Source organism: Panthera pardus, unplaced genomic scaffold (assembly GCF_024362965.1).
Source record: "Panthera pardus isolate Hobbes unplaced genomic scaffold, ASM2436296v1 HiC_scaffold_22, whole genome shotgun sequence".
NCBI classification, from domain to species: Eukaryota; Metazoa; Chordata; class Mammalia; order Carnivora; family Felidae; genus Panthera; species Panthera pardus.
This window is the reverse complement of record NW_026526788.1, coordinates 41,148,309-41,174,117: the sequence shown is the minus strand read 5'-3', so window position 1 is coordinate 41,174,117 and position 25,809 is coordinate 41,148,309. Positions and strand designations below refer to the sequence as shown.

Below are 25,809 nucleotides of genomic sequence, written 5' to 3'. Positions count from 1 at the left end.
AATAAATCAAATAAATTTAAAAAAATTAAAAAATTGGAATCAAGAGTTATATGTCAGGTCTGGTCTCAGTATGTAGACTTTTCTTGAGGTGGAAATAGTGAAGAGTTGTAACTCATATGTCTAAAAGAAGATAAACTAGGACATCTCATCTGGTTTCTCTTTCACAGGGATCCTGTCCTACACTGTCTTATCTCTCTGGGAAAGGGATGCACTGCCCTTTCCCAGGGCCTTTTTTGCTCGTCATAAATGGTCCTTACTCTTTGAATGTTAACACAGCTCTGTCTTCCTAACCTGAGTAAGCTAGGTCTACAGTAGTTCTTCCCAGGGACCAGCCCTGCTCTGTTTCCGGGAGAGAACCCTGCATGTGCTGAGGCATAGAGTAGAACAAAGGAGAGGCACTTAAAGCAGTTCAGTGGGGAAGTCTGTTCATATTGGAAGTCCCCAGGAAATAGACCCCTGGATGGGTAGTAACCTGAACTTCTGGTTTACTATCCTGGTCCTCTTTTTTAGCAAGAGCAGGTCTATTCATCTCATTTTAGTTCCTTTTCACCCAGTGTTGTGGGACATAAATCTTAATTCTTCCTGGGATGAAGTTAAGGTTCAGGTTTAAGTGAATCAAACTTGGGCCAATTTGAGCACAATATGCTGAAGTAGAGGTAATAGAAAGGGGGAGAAAAGGTCTATAGAAAAGAAAAAAGCAAAGAGTTCCAGAGACCTTCTTTCTTAATGCAGGAGGGACTATTACTTGGAAAGCCATTCATGGAATTGTTAAATTAATGGGGAAGAGACAAAAGCACAATACAAGACCCAAAGCTGGGGTGATCATCTCATCAGTATGGAAAAAGGGAGAACATTTGGTGTTTAAAACCAAACCTGATACAATTCCTTCCACTCCATAAAAAAGCACAATTTCATTCAGGAAAATACTTTGTTACTTTCCATCAGAGGGGTCTTCATCTGTGAAACTAGACAGGATGCCTTACAAAATGGGGCACTCCTCTCAGGGCTGGTCTGGGAGAGTAAGAACTGCATTGAAGAGATTACATTTATCTACATGTTATAGTGAGAAGAATATTGAAATTTCTAGGGCACAGAGAATGCAACTCAGATGCTCAGGGCATCAGAAGGAGCAGGAAGAGGGTTCCAGCCACATAGGGGCAGGCAGAGAGCCCAACATAAAAGTCAGATACAGGGAAAATTTTGGTTGGTCAGATAGACACACACACACACACACACACACACACACACTCACACACACACACACAGAGTTAAGAAAAATGTCAAGTCTTTAACTGTAACTTTTTTGTTACAGTAATCTGTTATATAAACACCACTATCTCCTCAAATGGTGGGGAAATCAATGAAGTGCAGTCATGTAAGGCAGGATGCAAGGGGAGGGGCTGAGTTCAAATAGATTGGAAATAAAGCATTTTGTTGAATCTCAGAGGAAAGCGTGATGAACTTCTTCAAAATGTTATAGCAATTAAGAAAAAAAATCAAAAGCATAGTATGACTGAAGCCAACAACTCATTTACATGAGTTTCATAAGACCCTTAATTAAATCAGGAGGGAAAGGATGACCGTAATGTAGAATCTTAGAGCAATGGTAATAAAAATCCTTATCCATAAACAGATCAGTAAGGTGGGTTTGATCTTTTGCTCCAGCATTTATTAGCTGTGTGATTTGCAAGACTTTTTCTTACCTTTCTGTGCCTTGCTACCTCTCTGTGAAATGGGTCAAGGTATAAACGCCACACTACAGAGTTGCAAGGATCCAAGGAGGCTGCCCATGTAAAGTGATTAGCAGACAGCCAACCATGACACTGCTCCTGTACTCATCACAATCTAACCAGGCTTCTTGCGAAGAAAGAAATGAAATGATATATATGATACTGCTTTGTAAAGTTTAAGGAAATAGACTTGTGTTCTTGTGGATTAATATGAAATAGGAATGTCAAAGAATGAAAGAAAAAGACACAAAATAAAATTCCTGAATATTTGGACCTAAAACTCAGAAGATAATTCTCTCTCAGGCTTTTATAGGGTGAGATGTTTCCTCATGGGTCAGAAGCAGTCCTGGTCGATCAACTTTAATGGCATCAAGAAAGCACTGAAATATTTAGCACAAAGATTCAGACGTTTCCAGCTTGGCTTCTCAGCCCTCCTCATTAGGAATATTCTTGAAGGAGCAGCCCCATGTGGCCTCTAGTTTTTATAATATACATTACTATTTACTAATAATGATAGTAATTAATATTTATAAAATTAATCCTGGGAAAACACTTTCCCAGTTCTACTCTTTAATATATTAAAGGGTGCTCATTTTATTTATTATTCTGTATTTCAGTATAATTATAGTTCACAATATTCTGTGAATTAGTATGTTTGCCAAAGTTTATCCAATGAAAAGACCAATTTTATCTTATTTTATTTATTATTATTTTTTATTTTAGAGAGAGAGAGAGAGGGGCAGAGGGAGAGAGAGAGATCGTTAAGCAGGCTCCATGATCTGGGATCATGATCTGAGCCAAAATCAAGAGTTGGACACTCAATTGACTAAGCCATCCACCCAGGTGCCCTGAAAAGACCAGCTTTAAAGTTACATATTGATATAATTGAAAACCACTTGCCTATGCATGCTTGGTACGAAATGCTTGCATCTACTACAATTGAATTATATTACAAATTACATCAAAGGAGATCCTGATAAGACTATAGAGAGGGTAGTAAGCAATCGTTTGCCATGAAAAGAGCATTCCTAGGAGTAAACCATGCCCCCTGCACAGAGTACCAGTTTCTTCTCCTAGATGGCAGACCTGTATAGTTCCATGTGTCTGGGACTGGGGAGTCTCTCCCTGGGCCAGAGCCATTTCCCATCTCCCTCAAGAGCTCTGTTCCTTTGTCACGATATGTGTGTGTGTGTACATTTCAAGCTATATTTCAGACATAGCTTGGAGCTCCACTGTCCAAAGTTGCTGTAAAAATTAAAATTGGGTTTGGAAAAGATTGCCAAAATACAGAATCTCTAAATAGGATTTGTTAGTGACTTCTATGATTCCCACCACAAAAGCTCTAAACATGATCAGCTCTAGGAAACGAGAATGGATTTAAAAGAGATTATGCCACAAGAGACAACAAACATAACTGACAAATACTTTCAGAGCATACACTAGATGATACAAATAAATTTCTTTGCTCTCAAGATGATCATGCTATGGAGCAAAGGTCTCAATCAAGGAAGCAACTATTACACTATAATGCAGTGTGCTGAGGATTATAAAAGAGGTATGAACAATGTACTTCGTGTTTCTATTTCTTAGAACACTTAGTCATTACAATGACTAAGCCATGAAACAACTTAAACATCTTGGATCCAGGAGTTCATTCTGTGGTCTGCCTTTTATGATATGAACACAGGTTTCAGTGATTGGTGCTTGGTGATAAATTCCTCAAGTTCTTGCAACTTTCTTTTGCATCACATTTAGGACAACATGTCAAGATGTAAAATCTTGCTTTACATTTTAATTTTCTGATGGTTTTATAGATGTTTCCTCATTGCTTTTTGTTTTTGACTGTTGCAGAGGAGAATTTCTAATCTAGTCTGGTTTCTCTTCTTTCAAAATGAACTAATTTTGTACTTAGCATTAAGCTCCTTATTTTTGCTTTGAGGTTTAAAAACTTACCAGAGAATGTGTATATGTTAGTTTTTGCTTAGTAGTTCTACCGGCTTATAGTAAGCCTTCTTGCCCTTAAAAACCTTTATAGTTGGAAGATTTTCTTTTGTTACATAATTACTGATTCTAATCATTTCCCTCCCCCTGGGCCAGGTTTACGAGAATTTCCATGGGCTGAGTTTGGTATAGTTCATGTATTCTTGTATTCATTTTATCTCCTGAGACATCTCTTCTGCATCCTGATTATGTTTTCTTTTTAATTCACCTATTGGTTCTCTGATTTGATTTTTTGCAATGCTGATTCTGCTTTTTTCCATACACAATAAAGATCTTATTTTTATTTTGCCCACATTTTACTATAGCTTTAAGCACAATCAATGGTTTTTCATCTAATATAGTATTAAAACAAAAAAAAATACCTCATCCTAATATTTAATTTTATTTCATATAAAATATATTTCAAAGATTTTACTCTGAACTCAAGCATCTTCATCATTTAGTTTTTTCTAATAATTTGTCTTAAAAAATCTCATCTTTAGCTTTAGGTTGATAATATTCAGTATTGTAACCAGAGTTCTGTGTGCCTTGATTTTCTTTTCTTTTCTTTTTTTAAATATAATTTATTGTCAAGTTAGCTAACATACAGTGTATACAGTGTGCACTTGGCTTCGGGAGTAGATTCTCATGATTCATCGCTTACATACAACACCCAGTGCTCATCCCAACAAGTGCCCACCTCAATGCCCATCACCCATTTTCCCCTCGCCCTGCCCCATCAACCCTCAGTTTGTTCTCTATATTTAAGAGTCTCTTATGGTTTGCCTCCCTCTGTTTGAAACTTTTTCCCCCATCCTCTCCCTCATGGTCTTCTGGTAAGTTTCTCAGGATCCACATAGGAGTGAAAACATATGATATCTGTCCTTCTCTGACTGACTTATTTCACTTAGCACAATATCTTCCAGTTCCATCCACATTGTTGCAAATGGCAAGATTTCATTCTTTCTCATTGCCAAGTAGTATTCCATTGTATATATAAACCATATCTTGTTTATTCATCAGTTGATGGACAACTGAGCTCTTTCCATAATTTGGCTATTGTTGATAGTGCTGCTATAAACATTGGGGTACATGTGCCCCTATGCATCAGCACTCCTGTACCCTTTGGATAAATTTCTAGTCGTGCTAATCCTGGATAGTAGGGTAATTCTATTTTTAATTGTTTGAGGAACCTCCACACTGTTTTCCAGAGCAGCTGCACCAGTTTGCATTCCCACCAAAAGTACATGAGGGTTCCCGTTTCTCCATAAACTCGTCAACATGTGTTGTTTCCTGAGTTGTTAATTTTAGTCACTCCGACAGGTGTGAGGTAGTATCTCAATGTGGTTTTGATTTGTATTTCCCTGATGATGAGTGATGTTGAGCATCTTTTCATGTGTCTGTTGGTCATCTGGATGTCTTCTTTGGAGAAGTGTCTATTCATGACTTCTGCCCATTTCTTCACTGAATTATTTGGTTTTTGGGTGTTGAGTTTGGTAAGTTCTTTACAGATTTTAGATACTAACCCTTTATCTGGTATGCCATTTGCAAATATCTTCTCCCATTCCTCAATTGCCTTTTAGTTTTGTTGATTGTTTCCTTTGCTGTGCAGAAGCTTTTTTATCTTGATGAGGTCCCAATAGTTCATTTTTGCTTTTATCTCCCTTGTCTTTGGAATCGTGTCAAGAAAGAAGTTGCTGCGGTGGAGGTCAACAAGGTTGTTGCCTGTTTTCTCCTCTAGGGTTTTGATGGTTTCCTGTCTCACATTTAGGCCTTTCATCCATTTTGAGTTCATTTTTGTGTGTGGTGTAAAAAAGTGACCCAGTTTCATTCTTCTGCATGTTGTTGTCCAGTTCTCCCAGTGTGCCTTGCTTTTCAAAATATGGTACTGGTACGGTGTATGTCAACATCAACTGGGACCTTGCAAGAAATGCAATATCATAGACCCTCACCCAGCACTACTGAATCAAAATCTACAAAACTGCCAGGTAAAACATATTCACATTACATATTTGAGAAAAACCTGGTCACATTGGGAGTCATCTAAGCCAGCTGTGATATCAGGATAGATGCCAACCCCTAAGCCAGGTGAGAAGTTTTTAAATTTTCTGTCTCTAAGGTGTGGATTGGGGAAAAGATGCTTGTCAAACTCTAATGTGACCAAAGACTATGCAAACTCCAGCCCACGAGTTGTTGTACAAGTTTCTTTAATCATCTATCATGGTTTTCTTCTCAAAAGCATGGATGAAGACAGACAAGGCAATCTAACTCTGAACACTTCAAAGCCAGCCCAGTGGAGCACTGCCAGTTAAATGCAACCTTGTGGCAGGGGGTGGGGGCAGGGCTGAGGAGGAAGTATTGCCTCAATCTAGGCAGGTGCTGAGACACAGGCCAATTAATTTTCACAGTTTTATTTCATTTTATCTCTAAAGGTTCAGTTAATTTAGAAGCCATTGCTTTTACTGTCAATGTGAAATAAAGATGATGGATGGGCTTACCCAGACATGTGCAGGCCAAACTGGGGTATTCACAATGGTTCCTTCTGCTTGTCATTTTTATTCTTAAATTGTTTTATAAGTACTACAGTGAGATCTGATAGGAAGATGGCTTTAAGCACACTGGTTCATTCTGCCACTTCCCCAGAATTTTACCATTGTAGGAAACCAAAAATTTGTTACAACTCTAAAAACACTAGGTTTTTACAAGTCTGTCTTTTTTTTTTTTAATGTTTATTTATTTTTGAGACAGAGAGAGACAGAGCATGAACGGGGGAGGGTCAGAGAGAGGGAGACACAGAATCTGAAACAGGCTCCAGGCTCTGAGCTGTCAGCACAGAGCCCGACGCCGGGCTCGAACTCACGGACCGCGAGATCATGACCTGCTTAACCGACCAAGCCACCCAGGCGCCCCAACAAGTCTCTCTTTTTAAAAAGACAACACATTTCATTGGCATATGCAACCGATCCTCGAACAACATGGGTTTTAACTGTCCAGGTCCACTTTTATGCAATTTTTTTTTAAAGAGTTGACAGCAAAACCCACAAGGCATTTGTTTATAACTGCCCACCCCAGTCTCCATGGGACCAAATCCAAGGCTACTGGCACCACGGTGGTGCCTGTTGCCTTCTGAGCACCCTGGGAGGCCTGCCAAGGCAGTCAGCATCCCACAGGGAGCCTGGGACCAGGCAGGGCTGCAGGTGTCCGGTGTGATGGCAGGGTTGTCAGGTGTAGCTGCCAGTGCTGGTGGGCAGGAGGCTGGGCTGAAGCAAAGGAAGTGCCCAGACTGTAGGGAGTGCTGCTCAGGGAGCTCCACATCCCTGCTCTCCAAATCCTCCCTACCAGGCTCCAGGGCTGTGCCAGAGTGGCTGGAGGCCTTGGGCTCCTCCTGGGCTGGGTGTACACTGTTCCCCACAGCGGGGATCAGACCCCATGGCTTCCAAGAAGCCCACACACTCACATGGGGCTGCAGCCTCCCTTGACCTTGGGCAGGTGGTGCACCTCCAGGCACAAAATATGTGTTAATCAACTGTTTATAACATTCATAAGGTTTCTGTCAACGGTAGGCAATTAGTTATTCAATTTTTGAGGAATCAAAAGTTATAGGTGGATTTTCAACTGCGTGGGTATTGGCACTCCCAAGTCCCCAATTGTTCTTGGGTCAACTGTAATTACTTTCTGCCTGTTTGTGTACTCAATGACTATAATAATTTAATAGACACTGACATAGGTCCTGGTGATATGGCAGTAAACAAACAGATGAAAACTTCTTCCCTCACAGAGCTTATAATCTAGTGAAAATATACAGGCACTATAAAAATAATCATGCAAAGATGGTAATAAATCATGAGGAACTGGAGACTGCCAGGTATTTGCATATACCAAAGCTCAGGATAACACGATTGCTATTTTGTAAAGGGTACTTGAAGGAGTCCACATTTAAAAAGTGAATTTCAGCAGACTTGAAGACAGTGCACATGTCTAAATGGGTAGCAGAGCAACCAGAGGACACGCAAGGACCCCATACCATGGTAGAGCAATAGAATATTTCATTTTAAGAATTATCATAAAATCTCTAAAGATCAATATGTTATTTATGCCCATTAAAATCCGATATCAAGTCTTGTTGTTTGTGGCTCCAAATTATCTTTTGTATCTTCCCGTGCACCCTCCTAATTCAGGCCCTCATCATCTTTTGCTGGAACGATAGCAGTAGCTTCTTTACTGGTCTGTCTTTAGTTGTATGTAAACCAAGTCCATCCTCAAGCGAAATTGTACTCGTGCAACATCTCTGCCTAAAGGGATATTCCAAAATATCCACAGGGAGAAAAACAACATTGGAGTTCAAACTCACACTCATTCACAAAAATCAGTTCTTAATGGATTGGATATCTAAATCTAAAAAGCAGATCTTTAAAACTTTTCAAAGAAAATAGAGCAGAACATATCCATTAACTTAAGCTAGGGCTACTTTCCTTAAGCAAGACACAAAGCACACAAAGAAGAGAGGGAGGGTCTGGCAACCCTAACTACAGTACAAACTTCTGTTTATCAAAAGTAATCAATAAAATAAACCATAAACTGGGAAAATATATAATTTGCAATACACATAGCTGACAAAGAATTAGCATCCAGAATATGAAAAGACCACCTATACATCAATAAGAAAAACTTGCAAAAGCTTGACTGGGCTTTTCACAGAAGAAATATAAAAGTGAATACATTATAAGAAAAAAAATCTGCCTTGTAATTGGATTCTTGAAATGCCATTTGCAACCCATTAGATTAGCCCCAATTTTTTTTTTAAGAAGTACTTATTGACAAGGTCATAGAAAGAAGATGGTACGGATGAGAGTATAAATTAGTGAAGCCAACTGGAAAAACTATTCAATGTTATCTTCTAAAATTAAATATGAATGCTTCCCACCACCCAGAAATAACACCCTAAATGTAGTCAATACACTAGAAAACTTTTTACACAAGTGCATGAGGAGACAGAGATAAAGATTTTATAATAGCACTGACAGTAAAAGCAATAATTCAGAACACCCAACAGCCATTTTAAGGTTAAAACATACATGGATTGGGAAAGCAAACTCCCTCCACCTACATTTATCAACAGAGAAAAATCTCACAAACATAAGATTGAATTTTAGAAAGTCACCAAAATACATGTGGAATATTATACTATTTAAGTAAGTTTCTGAAATGGAGAGGTGCTAAACAACAGGCATAAAGTTTTCATTATGCAAGAGGCGCAAGTTCTAGAGATCTGCTATGCAACATAGTGCCTGTTATTCACAATACAGTATTGTGCACTTAAAAATTTGTTAAGAGGGTACATCTCATGTTAAGTGTTCTTAGCTCAATGAAATAAAACAAAATTAAATAAATACACCATATATTGTGGAGACAGATACAAATTAAAGAATATTATTTAGCTCTGGAGCATGTTTATATTTCAGACGGGCACAAAGGTAGCCTCAATAGTGTTACCAATGTTATAATTCTTTAAACTGAGTAGGTGGAAACAGGCTATTGCTTTTTGTCACATTTTATATATATGTATAATTTGTATCTTTTGAATAAATGATGCATTGCATATTTAAAAAGGGAAAAAGTGTCAGGAATAGCACATCTTGGGTCACATCCCAGATATTCTTTGTGTAACACTCTATGAAATTCACCATTATCCCCCCATCACATATAAAATTGAAATAGAAAGTTAGAGACTATATATACAATCACCAGCACAATGGGGAGTATTGAATAAATATTGAGTATTGTAGGCTGAGGGTTCTCTGATGGCTTATCATAGTTTGTCCTCTTCTTTGCATGGTGTGTGTGTATGTGTGCGTGTGTGTGTTTTAATTTTTTTAATGTTTACTTATTTTTGAGAGAGAGGGAGAGAGAGAGAGAAAGAGTGCAAGCTGGGGAGGGGCATAGAGAGAGGGAGATACAGAATCCAAAGCAGGCTACAGGCTATGAGCTGTCAGCACAGAGCCTGACGTGGGGTTCGAACTCACGGACTGTGAGATCATGACCTGAGCCACGGTCCATAGCTTAACTGACTGAGCCACCCAGGTGCCCCAAGCATGGTGGATGTTATCCTGAACTGACACCAACCTGCTTGTCCTGCTTCAACTCCCACCATTGCTTCTTCTCGTTACTGCTCCAGCCAATACCATCATCCCTTAACTATTTGCCTTTACAACCAAGCCCATTCATGGGCCATTATCCCTCAGATCTCAAGCCAAATCACATCTATACTGTAAAGTAGAAATCATTGTACCACTGACTCCTCATGTCGTAATTTGGTGTTTATATGTCTGACTTACCATAGTGTCAATTACACGAGTGCAGGAACCATATTTTTTTCATCATTGAATCACAAGACCAGAAACACATTTAAAAAAAATTATAATAATCAACAAGTATCTATTGAATGGATGAAGTCATAATTTTGAAATAACCTTAGTTTGCTAAATTCTGGGTTGAACTTTTAAAGATGAAGCATGTGGGGGCACCTGGGTGGCACAGTCAGTTAAGCGACTGACTTCGGCTCAGGTCATGATCTCACGGTCTGTGTGTTTGAGCTCCATGTTGAGCTCTGTGCTGACAGCTCGGAGTCCGGAGCCTGCTTCAGATTCTGTCTCTCTCTCTCTCTCTCTCTCTCTCTCTATCTCCTCTCTCTCTTCCCCTCCCCAGCTTGTGCTTGCTCTATCAAAAATAAATAAGTAAACATTTAAAAAAAATTAAAACTTAAAAATGAAGCATGTGTAATTTTATTAATCACAAGTAGGTGAAGGTTTTGCTGCAGAAAAATTAGTATTTCTTAAAAAAAGAAAAGTAGTTTAATTAGTAGCTCAATTTTAAATATTTTCTTATTCTAAGCCTATCTGAAAATATAAAACCACATATGGATGCCTGGGTGGCTCAGTCGGTTCAGTGTTCGACTCTTGATTTTGGTTCAAGTTTATGATCTCACAGTCAGTTGTGACAGCCAGTGCCATGTCAGTCTCTGCACTGGGCATGGAGCCGAGTGAAGATTCTCTCTTTCCCCCTCCTTCTGCCCTTCCCCTGCTCACTTGCTCACGCGCTCTCTCTCGGTCTGTCTCTCTCAAAAAAAATTAATTAATTAATAAAATGACATACGTAGTCATCTATGCAATAATACACCCATCTATACCTTCCCTAAGAACATCATACAACTGGACCAAACAGAAATATACATATACATACACATATATATAATCATATGTATTTAATCATATAATATATTTAATCATATATATTTAATCAATATATTTAATCATACACATATATTTAATCATATAATAACATGTGGAGCACCAAAAAATAATAATTTATGATAGCAAAGTGGAATGAGTCATTTTCTTTGCTGGATTTAAGTAAAATCCATATATTTATTTCCTGTGATATTTGGTAAAATGATCCTAATGTAGTCTTGTATCATTCAGATCTACGTTTGTGATAGTGTGAATGGTGTAAATAGAAAGTGTGTTTTACAAACTAGAAACCACCAAAGTGAGAAGAGAGACTCTAATATATTTATTCAAAATAACCAGTTGATATTGTGCTTTGTTCCCCACTACATATACACAGATAATCACATTCAAAAGGCAGGTATAAAAGCAATTACTCAAGGTACATGAAAAATGAATTGGAAATATGTGCAGAATCTATAAAGTAACATATGAATGTTCTTCCTTCACAGTACAAACAAGGAAACACCAGCTGCACTGCCACCTTATAATAACGGGAGTCAGTTTGCTTAAGGAACTTGTAATAGGTGTTAGGAGATGAAGAGGAAAAGGAATGGTCTGTGAGAAGAGATTATTTAAGCAAAAAAAGAAGAAGAATTTGAATAGTGCGATGAGATCCCAGACTATTCCTACAAAAATTAGATGTGTTTTGTCGGGCAGTAAAAATGAATTTGTTTAAAGTATGCCACATGACTGCCTTTGCACTGGTAGAAGAAATAGGAAATGGGAAAAGAAATCCACCTTGTTTTGGAGACATGGTGTATAAATCAGTACTTCTCAGTCTTTAACGTGCATAGGGTTCATCAGGGGATCTTGTTAAAATAAAGATTCTGATGTAGTTTGGTCTGGGATGGCACTTAAGGTTCTGCATCTCTAACAAGCTCCTGGGCAATGCTGATGTTGCTACCCTTAAAGCAGATTTAAAGTTCCAAGGGTAGAGAAAACTACATTGCAGTCCCACAGATTCATGTTCAAATCTTAGCTGCATATAATTATGTCACTAGAATGTATGGCAGTGTGTGAGCCTTATTTAAGTAGATATAGCTAATAATACTTTGCTTATTCTCTTTGAGGTATTAAGGTGATGTCAGTAAATCTCCAGACACAAACAACTGTCAGTTCCCTTTCCTGAGTGCTTGAAACTTTATTTGTTCAAATTGATGTTATTGAAAATGCAATTATTATATATCAAGTATAATGAAAATAAATAGGTCAAGATGCCACCTAAGTAAGTCAAAAAATTGGATGTCATTTTTTTTTAACCTTTCTCATTTCACGTGCTTTGACAGACATCTCATTTATAAGCTGAACATGATTACAGGGGAAAAAATGTTGCTAAGGTGTTGCAAACATTTGTGAAAACAAGAGGCCAAAACACATTTTGAGATGGTGACTTCCTCCCATGACATTTTTGTCTGACAACCAATTAGGGCCTTGGCAGCAAATGGTGCTCTGGAGAGCTATAATTCCATCACATTAAAGCAGGAAGGGTTGAAAGTAAAATGGGAGTTTGAGTCTCTCAAGTGTATGTAGAATATGAGTAGAAATGTTTCATAAGTAAAATGATTAGAGTGTATGCCAAGTAGGAACTGAATGGGTTATAAGCAAATAGTGGCTCAGAGGTTCTCTACCTGATGCGTTAAGTCTTTCTACAACAGACTGTATCAGAAATACTGATGATCAACTAAGGAGGAACATAAACTCGTCCAGTTTTGTGCCCTGGCTCTGGAACCCCCGTCAGATTCCCAGTTGCATCATTTATTTTTAGATTCCCAGTTGCCATTCCTTAATTATTCTCCTTTCTCCTCCTGTTTAGCTAATCTGGGTTTATGGACCAGTGGCACATGACAGCTCCAAAACCCATTCCAGAAATGTGAACCAACAGCATCTTCAAATTTATGCCTTCTCTAAGAAGAGGCGCTTTGAAGGGTCTTAATTAATCATCAGGTTTAAACTAAAGGGGGGGCCTCTTTTAGCTGCAATTCTTCGCGTCATTGTGGGTCCCTCAGGAGAAGCCTGGTTTACTGTCCACAAACTCACCCATCCTTTGCTAATGCGTAATGTGGGAATAAGCTCAGGAATTTCTGTCTCCAGTAAAAATTTTTATAAAACCAGAAAAAACTAAATAAAGATTCAATTATTTAACCCAATACAAATAAAAGAGAAAAGGTGATAAAAAATAATGTTGTTTTGTCAAAATATTCAGACAACCTGGCATAATTCCAGGCCTTGACAGTCATCACCATTGCTGCAAATACTTAAAAGTCATGTTTATAAAAGGAGGTGGCAATGAGCCATTGTGAGCATCTCAGACTTCTTGGGTCTCATACCTGCTTGAAGCCTCCATTTGATGTTTTCCTGTGATGCAACCAGCCTTCTGAAGAACATAACAGGACCCAACAAAATAAACAGTTCTCTAGCAAAAGAATAGAAAGGAGTGATTTTTTTGAACTATTTTTAAGGATCACTGAAGAAGGGGTGCCTGGGTGGCTTGTTGGTTAAGTGTCCAACTCTACCTCAGCTCAGGTCATGATCTTGTGGTTTGTGGGTTCAAGTTCTTCATTGGGCTCTGCACTGACAGCAGGAATCCTGCTTGGGATTCTGCTTGTCCCTCTCTGCCCTTCCCTTGCTTACTCTCTCTCTCTCACCCAAAATAAATAAATAAACTTTAAAAAAAAGAATCACTGAAGAGTTATTAATACTAAGATTACAAAAAAAAAAAAAAATCTCCACTAGAGCCAGCTTTTCCCTTTATCCTCACTGATATACCAAGACAAATTTGAGAATAAAAATCATTAGAAGTAGCAGCAACACGTTAAAACATTTGATCCAAAGTCAGAACTCCTTGGAACAGGCCTGTGCCCACTGGCATACAGTTCACTGAAATCAGAGCAGCATCGGTAATTTTAGAGGAAGGCCGTGAGTCCCAAGAGCTCAAGCTCACCAGATGCATCTCTATGGAGACTACCCTTGTTCAAAACCACACCAACTTTTTCACGCCCCAATATATTAGCTTTTCATCAGTGTGTTTGTTTCTGTTCTCCAGATACCTCTCTACCTTCCAGCGGATTTCATACCAGGGTCGGAAAGGACCTGTGTGACCCAGTACTGGAAAATCTTCAAGCCAATTTGCTTCTCACTCATTATCCTCCAAATACATTTCCCTCCCATTCACTCCTAGGACAGGTTCCTCTCTTTTCTACAACAGATGTAGGTAGAAGTTCTCCTGCTCCCCAGGTTCTCATGCTTCTGGTCTTTCTCATGCTTGCATCTCAGCCTACGTTTCATCACATAGGTGAGCCTTCATGGGAATCCCCCCTTTGTTATCCTCTTGCACAATTTCTTGTTATTTTATCCATTGTGCTAGTGAAACTAGTTCACATTTTATATGTTACCTATTAGCTTATCGCCTTTTCCCCACTGGAATGAAAGTAATATTAAGGCAAGGATCCAGTCTTTGTTGTTCTCCAAAGACTCAGCAATCAGAGTTTAGCTTAGACTTCAGCAGGTAGTTTCCTTCACAAAACCCTGTAGGTAGGTACTCCATTATCTGGGGTTAGTTAAGCACTATTCTATTTACCACCTACATCATCAATAATATTGTCTCTCTCAATCAAGGGAGGAAGACAAAATGTTTAAACAGGATGCTATTCACAACTACAGGATATAACAGTGGGCGGTTAGGGGCTGAAACTGACCTTCCTCAATAAGTCTAACCATTTCAATAAGTACACTGACTTTGGAATATCTTGGTGAACATGGGTTTTCATAGAAATTGAAAACTGCCATTAACCTCATGTCTGACACTGAATGGCTTAATCTTTTGAGGACAGATGAGGCCTGAGCCTTCTTCTGTAGGAAAACGGGTCTGAATAATCTAAATTCATTATTGTACTTACTAGTTGCACTTATATGCATCTGCTTTACAGAGTTAATTTAAACATAAATTTGAGTTTTCATATAACACAGGAGTGATCTTCTAAAGCCAAAGTTTAAGGAAAAAAAATAAAAAGGAAACAGATAATATTCATTATCTGATTAGAAAGAAATTTATTTGCATACTAAGATGTTGTTGATACAAGCATCCTGAAAAATATATAGTGTCAAAGGAAATTTTAATGAAGTTATCTGCCCAACAGTCTTTATCCCCAATCATTAAAATAGCTATTTGCTGAAAACTATTTATAGCAAGAGATGTCACCTAATTTATTTGTCAAAAGTATAAAGGTATAGCTCTTAAAGGAGATGCTATATCACATGAAAATTTATCTAGGGAACATCTGTTTTGGGGGTTACTGTGAGCTACACAATTTGGACCAACTCTCTCATTGATAATACTAAGATAAATGATTAATATTAAATTAATTGAGATATATTTTAAAAATCTTTTTCAGAAGCATTATAGAGTGGAAATGATAACAGGGATTTATCAGGCCAATATCTAGATAAACAAGATTATCTAAAATGGTAAACAGAACATCAAAGCCATTTCTGGCCTAATGAATTTCATTAATCAGAGCAAAACCGAACTTTGCCCTGGATGGCCAAGGCTTACCCAAGTTTAGGACTTTAGTGCAATCTCTCCACAAGAAAGCTGAATCTTTTTTTTTTTTTTAACGTTTATTTATTTTTGAGACAGAGAGAGACAGAGCATGAATGGGGGAGGGTCAGAGAGAGAGGAAGACACAGAATCTGAAACAGGCTCCAGGCTCTGAGCTCTCAGCACAGAGCCCGACGCGGGGCTCGAACTCACGGCCGCGAGATCATGACCTGAGCCGAAGTCAGAGACTTAACCGACTGAGCCACCCAGGCACCCCTAAAGCTGAATCTTTAAATAACTACAAATTTTAGGTAAAGGTTAAGAAGGAAAATAAAGCAAAATTGCCACTCTCCACCCTCAGGAAGTAACAGGAAAAACTGCAATGGTGCTGATTAGCAAAGGAGAAAATAAAAGTCCTGGAAAAGTCATAGCCTCAAATCTTTTCCACGTATACAGTTCAAATTCCGCCTGAGTGGTCCAAGGAAGCTCAAGGCATGAAATTTATGAACTTCCAGGCACTCGGGCCTCCCAGGCATTAAGATAAGCAAATGCAGAAAAAAAGCATTTTTTCCCCAGGCCTGAAAAAAATTCATACCAGTAATTTTCAAGGAAAATCACCAGCACAAAATATAAAGCAATGAAGTCCCTAAGAAAACAAGTCTCCAAGAACAAAAATGAACAGTAAAAAACACAATTCTTCCAATATCGGATATGGTTTTCAACGCAGCTTACAATGTTCTAAGAAAAAGGAAAATGCCAAGCTAGGTAGTACCTGTCTGTAGCATGTAGCATGGCATGGTAAAATACAACCTACTGGATTCTTTGAGTAGAATTCATATCAGATTAGAAATACCTAAAGCGATACATAGTAAACTGGAAGTATAATAGGACTTCTCCAGAATGCAGCAGAAACCAAATAACATGGGAAAAATGAAAAGCATAATTAAGAGTCATGGGAGACTAAGGAGATCTAATAAGCATTCACAATTTCTAAAGAGAAGAGAAAGGGAATAAAATAGAGGCAACATTTGAAGACATAACGGATGAGAAATTCCAGAAAGGGTGAAGTAAGCACAGATTCAAGAGGCTAGAGAATTCCAAGTAGAAAAAAGAATGCATTTAAGATTTATTACAGTGAAACTCCAGAGCTTCAAAAATGAAAAAAAGATTAAAATCGGCGAAAAAACGTTTACGTACAAAGGAATAGCAGACTAATGACAATGTCAGAAGAAAGTAGGGTATCTTTATTGCGCTAAAGAAAAGAGATGCCTGGCTAGAAATTTACATCCAATGAAATTATCTTTTAAGGATGAGCCACAGATGAGGCACCTGGGTGGCTCAGTTGGTTAAGCGTCCGACTTTGGCTCAGGTCATGATCTGGTGGTTTGTGAGTTTGAGCCCCGCATCGGGCTCTGTGCTGACAGCTTGGAGCCTGAAGCCTTCTTCAGATTCTTTATCTCCCTCTCTCTCTGCTCCTCCCCTGCTCGCACTTTGTCTCTCTCTCCCTCAAAATAAATAAACATTAAAAAAATTTTTTTAAAAGAATGAGGCAGAGACACATCTAGACAGACAAAAGAGTTTGTTACCAGCCAAACCTCACTAGCAAACTATAAACATTCCATTTCACTTAAAAATAAGGTAAAATTTAAAATATATAACAAAAATATGTCAGGAAATTGCACCCACTAAAAGAGTAAAATAATAATGTAAAATTTATAAACTACCAGAGGAATAAAAATTAAATAGAAACAAAGACATAAGAATCTTTGCTTTTAGCCATGCTAGATGAACTGGAACTGATCCACCCTCCCTGCTGCACACAACTAGAAAACAACTCTTTGCAGACATTGGGAACCCAGCAGTGTAGACCTGTGATCACTGACAGTGGAAAAATGGGGGCAACCAAGTGAGGTGAGTGAGCCTTCTGATTGCCCTGGGTTTTCTTCTGGATATGTTTTCCAAACCATGGCAGAGGGCATCCCAAGCAGAGCATGATGGGTCTCACTAAATTGAGGAAACAGGGATAGAAGTTCGGGAGGCTGAAACAGCTCCTCAAAATAATAGCTTCTTGTGGCTTCTGGTGTGCTGTTAGTTCTTGTATCAACTGACAGGGGCAGCCCCTGTCCATAGCACCAGTTAAATACAGTCTGTGGTTTTTCCAGTACTTGCAGAAGCTCACTGCACTCTCTGAAACATGGCTCCAGCTGGCCAGTGCCCTTTCTCTGAGCTTGGAGGCTTCAGAGCCAACTGAACTGCACTGCTTTCTCAGAGATCTGAGTTTCAACACCTGGGTCCCTTCCTGTAAGCTACTATCGTTCAATAATGTTAATCTCTCCGTTTCCCCAATCATACAGTGAAATGTACATATGATAGCTGCTTATCAGTCGCTACCTCTGTGATAATTCAAGGTTCTTTTTGTGTGTGTGTTTTGTCTTTCTAGTTATGTAATTACATGTGCTATATAGTTTACATCTGCTAACAGTTCTTTATATTAAATTACTTAAAAAAAAACCTGGTGAGGTCTGTCTCCTCACTGAATCTGCCTGATACACTGGTACAAGAAGAAAATTCAACTCAAAATAGATTAAAGATCTAAATGTGAAAAGCAAAGGCATACAACTTTTTGAATGTAATGCAGGAATATATTTTCAGAAATTCATCATAGGGATACATTTCTTAGATGAGACACAAAAAGAACAAACTAAAGGAAAAGAAAACTAAACACAGGTAAAATTTAAGCTAAAATGCAGAATTAACTTCTATTCATCAAAAAGCATCGTAAACCAAGTGAAAGTCCAAATTGGGAGACTGGGGAGTTATTCCCAACATAAGCACAGCACATACCACACGTGCACACCTAAGAAATATTTTGAAACTAATAACGGAGTATTATTAGTCAATGTGGAAAAGGTTGGAAACCAAAGAGAAAATTGGGCAAAATTTGACCTGAGAAGCATTAAAAAAAGGGGGTGGGTGTTCAAATGGCCATAACACATAAGAAAATATGGCTAAGGAAATATAAATTATGTCCAAGACAAGATACATTTATATATGTAAAGGTGGCAAATTGAAAATCACAAAATACCACCTGTTGTGATGGATACAACAATCAAAATGTCAATTAGTGTAACTGCTTTGGTGAAAACTGCAGCATAGTCTAACATATCTGGATATGCACATCACTCTTCAATTCAGCTAATCAATTTCTCGTTGATACACTCTAGAGAAATGCTACTGGTGTGGCAGGACACATATACGGGACTCTGACTTTTTTTCCCCTTCATTTCAAGTTTTTGGTTCTTGCTTTATGACATGCAATAGCAGAAAATGGCTTTCTTTTTCCAGGGCCTGTGGAGCCCTCTCCTTCAAATGCTGTGTAAATTGTTGAAAATAAAGCCTGAAACCTCTCTGTAAACACACAGGAAATCAATGAAAGATTCATTAAAGCACAGTATCCGAAGTAATCATAATTTGTTTTATAAAGTATTTTGAGTAACAGGAAACTTTTCAATAATCTTTGCTGTGCTTAAGATAATAATGCCATTAATTAGTTTCCTTGAGAGACTTCCTGGGTATTTTATGAACGATTTCTTTTTCACACTCCTGGGAAAGAAGTCATCATGCATTCAAATTGCAATCGATGCAAGCAACGCTATGGAAAACGATTGTCTTCTCCACTTGATGTGCTTCAATTATTTCATGTTCTTAATCCATTTATCTCTGTTGCAAAGAGTGAGGCACCAGGAGGGAGAGAACATCTCAGGCAAGTTTGTGGCCAGATGGATCAGAGGGGATTTGGGCATAAAAACCGCAGTGAAAATGAACACCAGACCTAGCAAACTATGTATCCCGGTTTGCAAATTAAGTATGTCAGTAAATGGTTGACCTTGGGAACGCTGAACCCTCTCAGTCATAAAGTTGTTTAAATGTAAGAAGTATTGCTCGAGGAAGTTTTCTCGTCACTTAGATCAAAAACATCTTTCGAGGGCCTAATATGTGAAATGAATGATAATACACACTTGTATATTTCATTTTCAATTTCTTTAGATAGCCCCCATTCTATGAAAAATTGAAAGTCCCAATAACAAAACTGTATGCTATAAGACCATAATAAAATAAATATAACATGAATTCATTCACTCTAAAATAGAAGGGGAAGAACTGTATTCTAATATTTGTTTATGTTATTTGAGGTGATTCTCAAACAATCCGATAATGTTAGTGATAATGATAAACCACAATATTAACATTTATTGGCTATTCCCTTAGGCACTGGGGCCACACGACACACAGATATTATCTTATATAATCGTCACAACAACCTTATAGAGGAAGGTGAAATATCTTATTTTTATAGGTGAAGAAGCTGAAGTGAAGAAAACCTAAGCTACTTATTTAACTTTACATTGATTTGAGCCCGAGTCTGTCTGCCTCCAATCGACACTGCTTGTTCTACTGAATATCTCAGCCTCCTGAGTTTCTTGAGCATCTAGTGTCTGCTAAGACGGCATGAGGTGCAAAGAACTGAATAGGGAGTTCCCTCATGGTGCTCTGTTATCGTCAAGAGTATAAAATACAGAAAAATAGAGAAAAATTTTCAAAAGAAAAGGACAATCATTAAACTTAGGTACAATGCCATATGCCATGGGGGCACAGTAAATAAAAGAAGGTGCTGTTTGGGGACGGGGTGCACCAGGGAAAGTTCACAGAAGAGGAGGCACAGAAAGTGTTTTTACTTTATCTTCACAATTAAGGAAGGGGTGTTGAAAAAAGGGAACACAGAGCTCAGAGTGGAGAATATATGACTTGAAAGGAATGTCTGCTAATTTCTACCAGTCAAAGCGATCATCTGAATAGGGTGTGAGCTCATTAACTACCCTCCAAACATGTGTAAGGACTCCAAGACACTGTCTACTCAACATGTGAGCTTGTGGCATTGCTACCACCTGGGACCTGTGAAATTCAGAACCTCTGGCCTTGACCCAGACCTCCTGGAATGGAAGCTTAATTTTCACAAGATCATCAGGGGATTTGAATCCCCTTACATTTTGAAGAGCACTGACTAGATCAAAACGATGAGTGTAAGACAAGTTGATGAAAAGTTGTGTGATTGACTTCAGTATACCTGGGATACTCTAACCCTGACAAGGCAGCATGTGTCCTACAGCAGGAAGTGAACTGATACCTAATATCCCATTTTGGATACCAATATCCCATATTTTTTTTGGTCAGGGAAGGTAAATTCGAGAATGTGTATATTCTCAGAAAATGACAGGCCATATTGAAAAGCCAGGACTCTGGAAACAGGGTCAGTTTTGACTGTCTGCAGTCCCAAGCCCAACAAAGGGAAGTTACTTGGCAATAAAAGGGTGTCTGGATGAAAGTGAATTGAAGAGTCATTCACATTCATCAAGGCTATACTTCACACATGCTTTCTTATTTAAGCCTCTCTTTAAAAGAGAGTACTCTGAGGTTTGGAGAGAATAAATGATTTTCCCAGGTGTGATTATAGCAATAATAGTAATGGTAATTTTGTAGGTAGCATTTACTGTGCACTTACTACGTTCAAAATACTGGGGTAAATGCTCTTGTACCCATTATCTCATTTAACTTTCACTACAACTCTGTGAGAGTATATTATTTCCTCTATTTTATAGCTAAGGAAATAGAAGAGAAGGCAGTTGAAATGATTTGCTCCAGGTCATACAACTAATAAATATGTATGCTTGAATATATAGGTGTGTTTGACTCAAAAGCCCACACTCTTTTCATCAATACCAAAGAAACCCCAAAGGTCATCCTTTATTCATCTGCAATCTTCTCAAAGTGCATCAAAGACATTCTTACTTCTCTCATAAACTTTCAAACAAAAAGAGAGAGAAAGAAGAAGGAGGAGGGAGGGAGGGGAGAAAAGGAGAGGGATGGGGAGAGGAGAACGAAAGAATGGAAGGAAGGAAGAAAGAAAAAAAGAAAGAAAGAAAAGAGACAGAGGAAGAGAGGGAGGGAGGGAGAGAAGGAGGGAGTAAGGAAGGAAGGGGGGAAGAAATGCTTTAAGGTGAATAATTATAAATAACAAGATTTCTAAGATTTTCCAGTGAAATTACTGAACCAATGTTTGGTAAAATGTGCCCTTCAGCAAAGATGAAATAAGTATACTTTTGTCAATGCAGTTGTCTTCATTGATTTATCAGGAGATGGATGGGTAACTGGATTTTCCTACCTATTCTGTCACGTAGAGTCTCACACAAGTGCAGAGATATTTAAATGTAATTTACAAAGATATTAACTAAGCATTTCCAAAATATACTACTAAACCAACCTCCACACCCACATATCAAGTTCTCTAACTTCCCAGTTGTACTACAACAAAATCAATGGATATGTTTGCATTCATCCAACACATGTACCTTTACTGAAGGGTAGAATGATTTAGAAGAAGTATAGGAGTTTGGCTCCCAACCTAAGTCACATAGGCTCAGACAAACTCTCTAATCCTTTCTAGGTTGTGATTTCCTCCACCATAAACAAGCATTTGTGTTACCTCAGAAAATAGTTGTAAGAATTCAACACAATCACAAAGTAGAGTCTAGTGGATAGTACTGCTTCATGGATGGCCCTTCTCTTCTATATTAACCCTAGTGTTTTCACATAGTCCTGATTTGAAAGATACATCTTTGCATCTTGAATATATATGAATAGACATAAGTTGACAATGATCTGCCAGATGCTGAACAGTTGTCATAATCTCTAGGATTTTACTTTATTGTAGGTGTGTTTAGTCTATTAAATCTGAGGTTTACCAATTTGATCACCTTGAACTGTACACTTGTAGAGTTTTTAAAAATTATTTTTAGAGTGAAAAGAAAGAGAGTGTGAGTCAGGGAGGGGGGGCAGAGGGAGGGAGAAAGAATCTTTAGCAGGCTCCATGCTGACCATGGAGCCCACCGTGGGGCTCAATCCCATGACCTGGGATCATGACCTGAACAGAAGTCAAGAGTAGGTCTGCCAACCAACTGAGCCACCCAGGTGCTCCTGTACATTTGCTTTCACTGAAGTTAGATGATGCGGAGTAGCTCCAGGCTGACTTCTAAAGTAGGAAATATGTCCAAACCCTTCAGTGCTCCACTTTCTGCTGCTGCACACCCTCCCTGATTTTCAGATATTGACATTTATCTGAGATGATATTCATTTATCTGAGATGATATTCATTTATCTGAGATGATATTCTATATCAAGACTTCCCCTCTCTCAGTCCCAAGTGATCTCTATTCTTTCTCCTAATGCCTCACTAAACACTCTTTAAGTATATGTGATATCAATGAGGTAGTAGAGTAAAATTGATTTTAAAAATTCACAGTAAGTGCAAATAACCTCTAATGGATTTTGTCGTTCTTTCTACCCAGATCATTGCTATTTCTAGCATGCAGCCTGAGAGCAAATTAAGTCTATGCTTAATGCTGAAATTTTCCTAATTTTTGTTAAAAGATGCTTTCCTCATATTCCCCAAATGAAAATTGGTCAGTGCAGCTTACACATAAGACACTTTGGTAATTTAAAGGAACCCAGAGAAATCAAAGCATGGGCTAGCAATGAATCTTATTGAGTGTTAAATTGAATTTGTCTACTGGAACAGATAATCTGAATTTACCATTGCATCACATGAATGATATGCGCAGGAAGCAAATATCACAGGAACATATGAGCATCCTCCAGAATACTGCTCTCCCTAGAAATTCTGTGCACTCTTCAAACACTCTTCAAAGATAAGCCATGTTTGCCCCAGGTAAACAGACTTCTCACCGGCTCTCTGTCATATTTGGCTCTGTGCTGACACTCAGTAGCTTGGCAAAAGACAGCCAAAGATTCCAATTTTACATTTGCCCCAAATCTAAAATTATCAACTCTGTGGACACCAATGACACTATGATTAACCCTCACTTCTATCATATGATGATGCCTGTAATTCATTGTTGGAGGGCTTGGCAATCTGCTAATGGCCTTCATTCCATCTGGAATATGTCAGCTCATTTTTTAAAGACAGAAAGACAAAACAAAGAGTTCTGAACACTATCTTGCCAATGTGCAAAGAAGATGATATAGAGTCACCACTTCAACTATAAGTTTTCATGTATATTTCAGTCCTATACTCTAATTCCCAGGGCATGCTGATCCCAGCATCACAGATAAAATTTCTCCAAATTCCCAAAATTAAACATGGTGTTTGGATTGACACACTTAAAGGATTTCACAAGATACATCCAGACTGTTGTCACATCTTGGAAGAATGACTTTTCTCTGTTGAACCACACTAGTCTCTGAAGAACAGGAGTATTCAGCACATACCCAGTCTTCAGGAATTAGTGTCTTAAAAGCTCTTTGTTGCATTTATTTTTATTCCACTGTTCTTCCTGTGAACAAAATGGCGATTTACCTTAGTGTAATTGCTTTTGCCCTTTCAGAAAGACTCAATCAAGTTTTTCCAGCCATCCAGCTTCCCCAAATCTTTTCACCTTAGTTAGGCATTGTTACTAGGTAACAGCCTTTCTAGCCTGACTTGCCCAGTTCCCCTGTGCATCAGTGGCCCATGCCACATCAAGTCTAACGATCTGGAGTCTGCTGAAGGTCACTGTTAAGTCAAATAAAAACATATAACTAGATGACTCCCAGTCACATTTAAAAACCTGTTTGGCTGGGGGCACCTAGATGGCTCAGTTGGTTAAGCATCCAACTCTTCATTTCAGCTCAAGTCATGATCTCACAGTTCTTGAGTTCGAGCCCCATGTCAGGCTCTCAGCTGAAGGTGTGGAGCCTGCTCATATTCTCTCTCTCTCCCTCTCTCTCTGCCCATCCCCTGCGCTCGCTCTCTCTCTCTCTCTCTTTCTCTCTCAAAATAAAGAAATAAAAAAAAAACCTGTTTGGCTGGCATTTCAGGCTTTTTGATCACCTGATATTCTTCTCTTAGTTTTGATACATCTTGCTTGGTTTTCTGTAGTCTGGTTGCTAATCTATAATTTCAAAATATTTTTATGTAGAAAATAGATTGTCAGTAATATTTATGCCACATTCACCATTTTTATGACGATCAACAGCAAGAGTGCTAACATTGAGTACTTACTAAATTAAAGGCAATGGACTCAATATGTAACATGCACTTTCTCCTTCCCCACAAAATAGGGCACAGTGAATTATCTGAACTTGGAATTCAAAAATTGTTGAATGAATTAATGATACTCATTATTGGGATGCTTAATTAAGCCAAGTCAATGGTAGTGATCAAGTATGCTTCCTTTTCCTGCCTATAGGTAAAAATAATTAGGTTCATAATAATTTATCTGGGGCTTTCTCACTTATTAAAACAAACAACAAACAAACGAACAAACAAAATCCTAACCAAATCAAAGATTCCCCTCCCCACCCCATGGGCAGTAAAGATATAGAAACCCAGAGTAGTATTAGAAAAATTTTTCTAGTGTTAACTTGATTTTAGTTAACTTGAATGTAGTTTTTTAGTTGTCAGTAATGGGTTCTATAAGACAAATATTCATTACAGGGGATGATAAGGACAGAGAGATCACATCCAAGGACAAGAAAGTTAGAAAATGGGCTTGAATGTCAAAACGAAAGTAAAGAGAATCAAAGGCAAGAACTTCAATGAAGGCATTGAAGTCAAAGGTTAAATCCAAACATGGATATAAGAAATTCATTTTAGGCCTTTTCTCTGGGGCCAAGAAGTTTGTGCAGGGCCTAGCACCTCTGTCCTAAGTGTTAGCACCTGCATGGAACCAGGATCATGGCAAGAGAGAAAGTAAAAGGAGCTCATTGAAACTCATTGAGCTCATTGAAACCACTTTTCTAGTTGAACCATTGCCAGGGATTAGACATACTTGCACTCTAAGGAGGAATCTTGATGGAGCCAGCGGAAACAGCCTGTCTTTTTAGCATAGAATCCTACACAGACACTACCTGCTACAATATCCCAGTTGGCTTCCAGGAGTAGAAGGAACCCCAGAGACAATCAGTCATTGCTGTGTGGTGCATGAATCTTCCACTAGTATTGTCAGTAAGGGCTCTTGTCCTTTGTTTGAATTTCTCAAAATATTGTCTCCCACATGGCACTCCAGTTATTACAATAGACCAAAATCTTTTTACCTCCCTTACTTTCTGGACAACGGAACTCTTCTAAAGAAATACAACCTCAATAACTAAGTCCCCGCATCTTTTGTTAGAACTCTAATGCTGATTAACACTGTTGTTAACATTAATCTGTTCCATGGCA

At 38.3% G+C, this 25,809-nt stretch overlaps 1 protein-coding gene across 10 annotated transcripts in view; it reads right to left on the bottom strand.

The window, feature by feature from the left end:
• The window catches only part of NRG3 (neuregulin 3), a 1,050,974-nt gene that overhangs the window by 163,892 nt on the left and 861,273 nt on the right, over window positions 1-25,809 (bottom strand). The window lies entirely within an intron of this gene.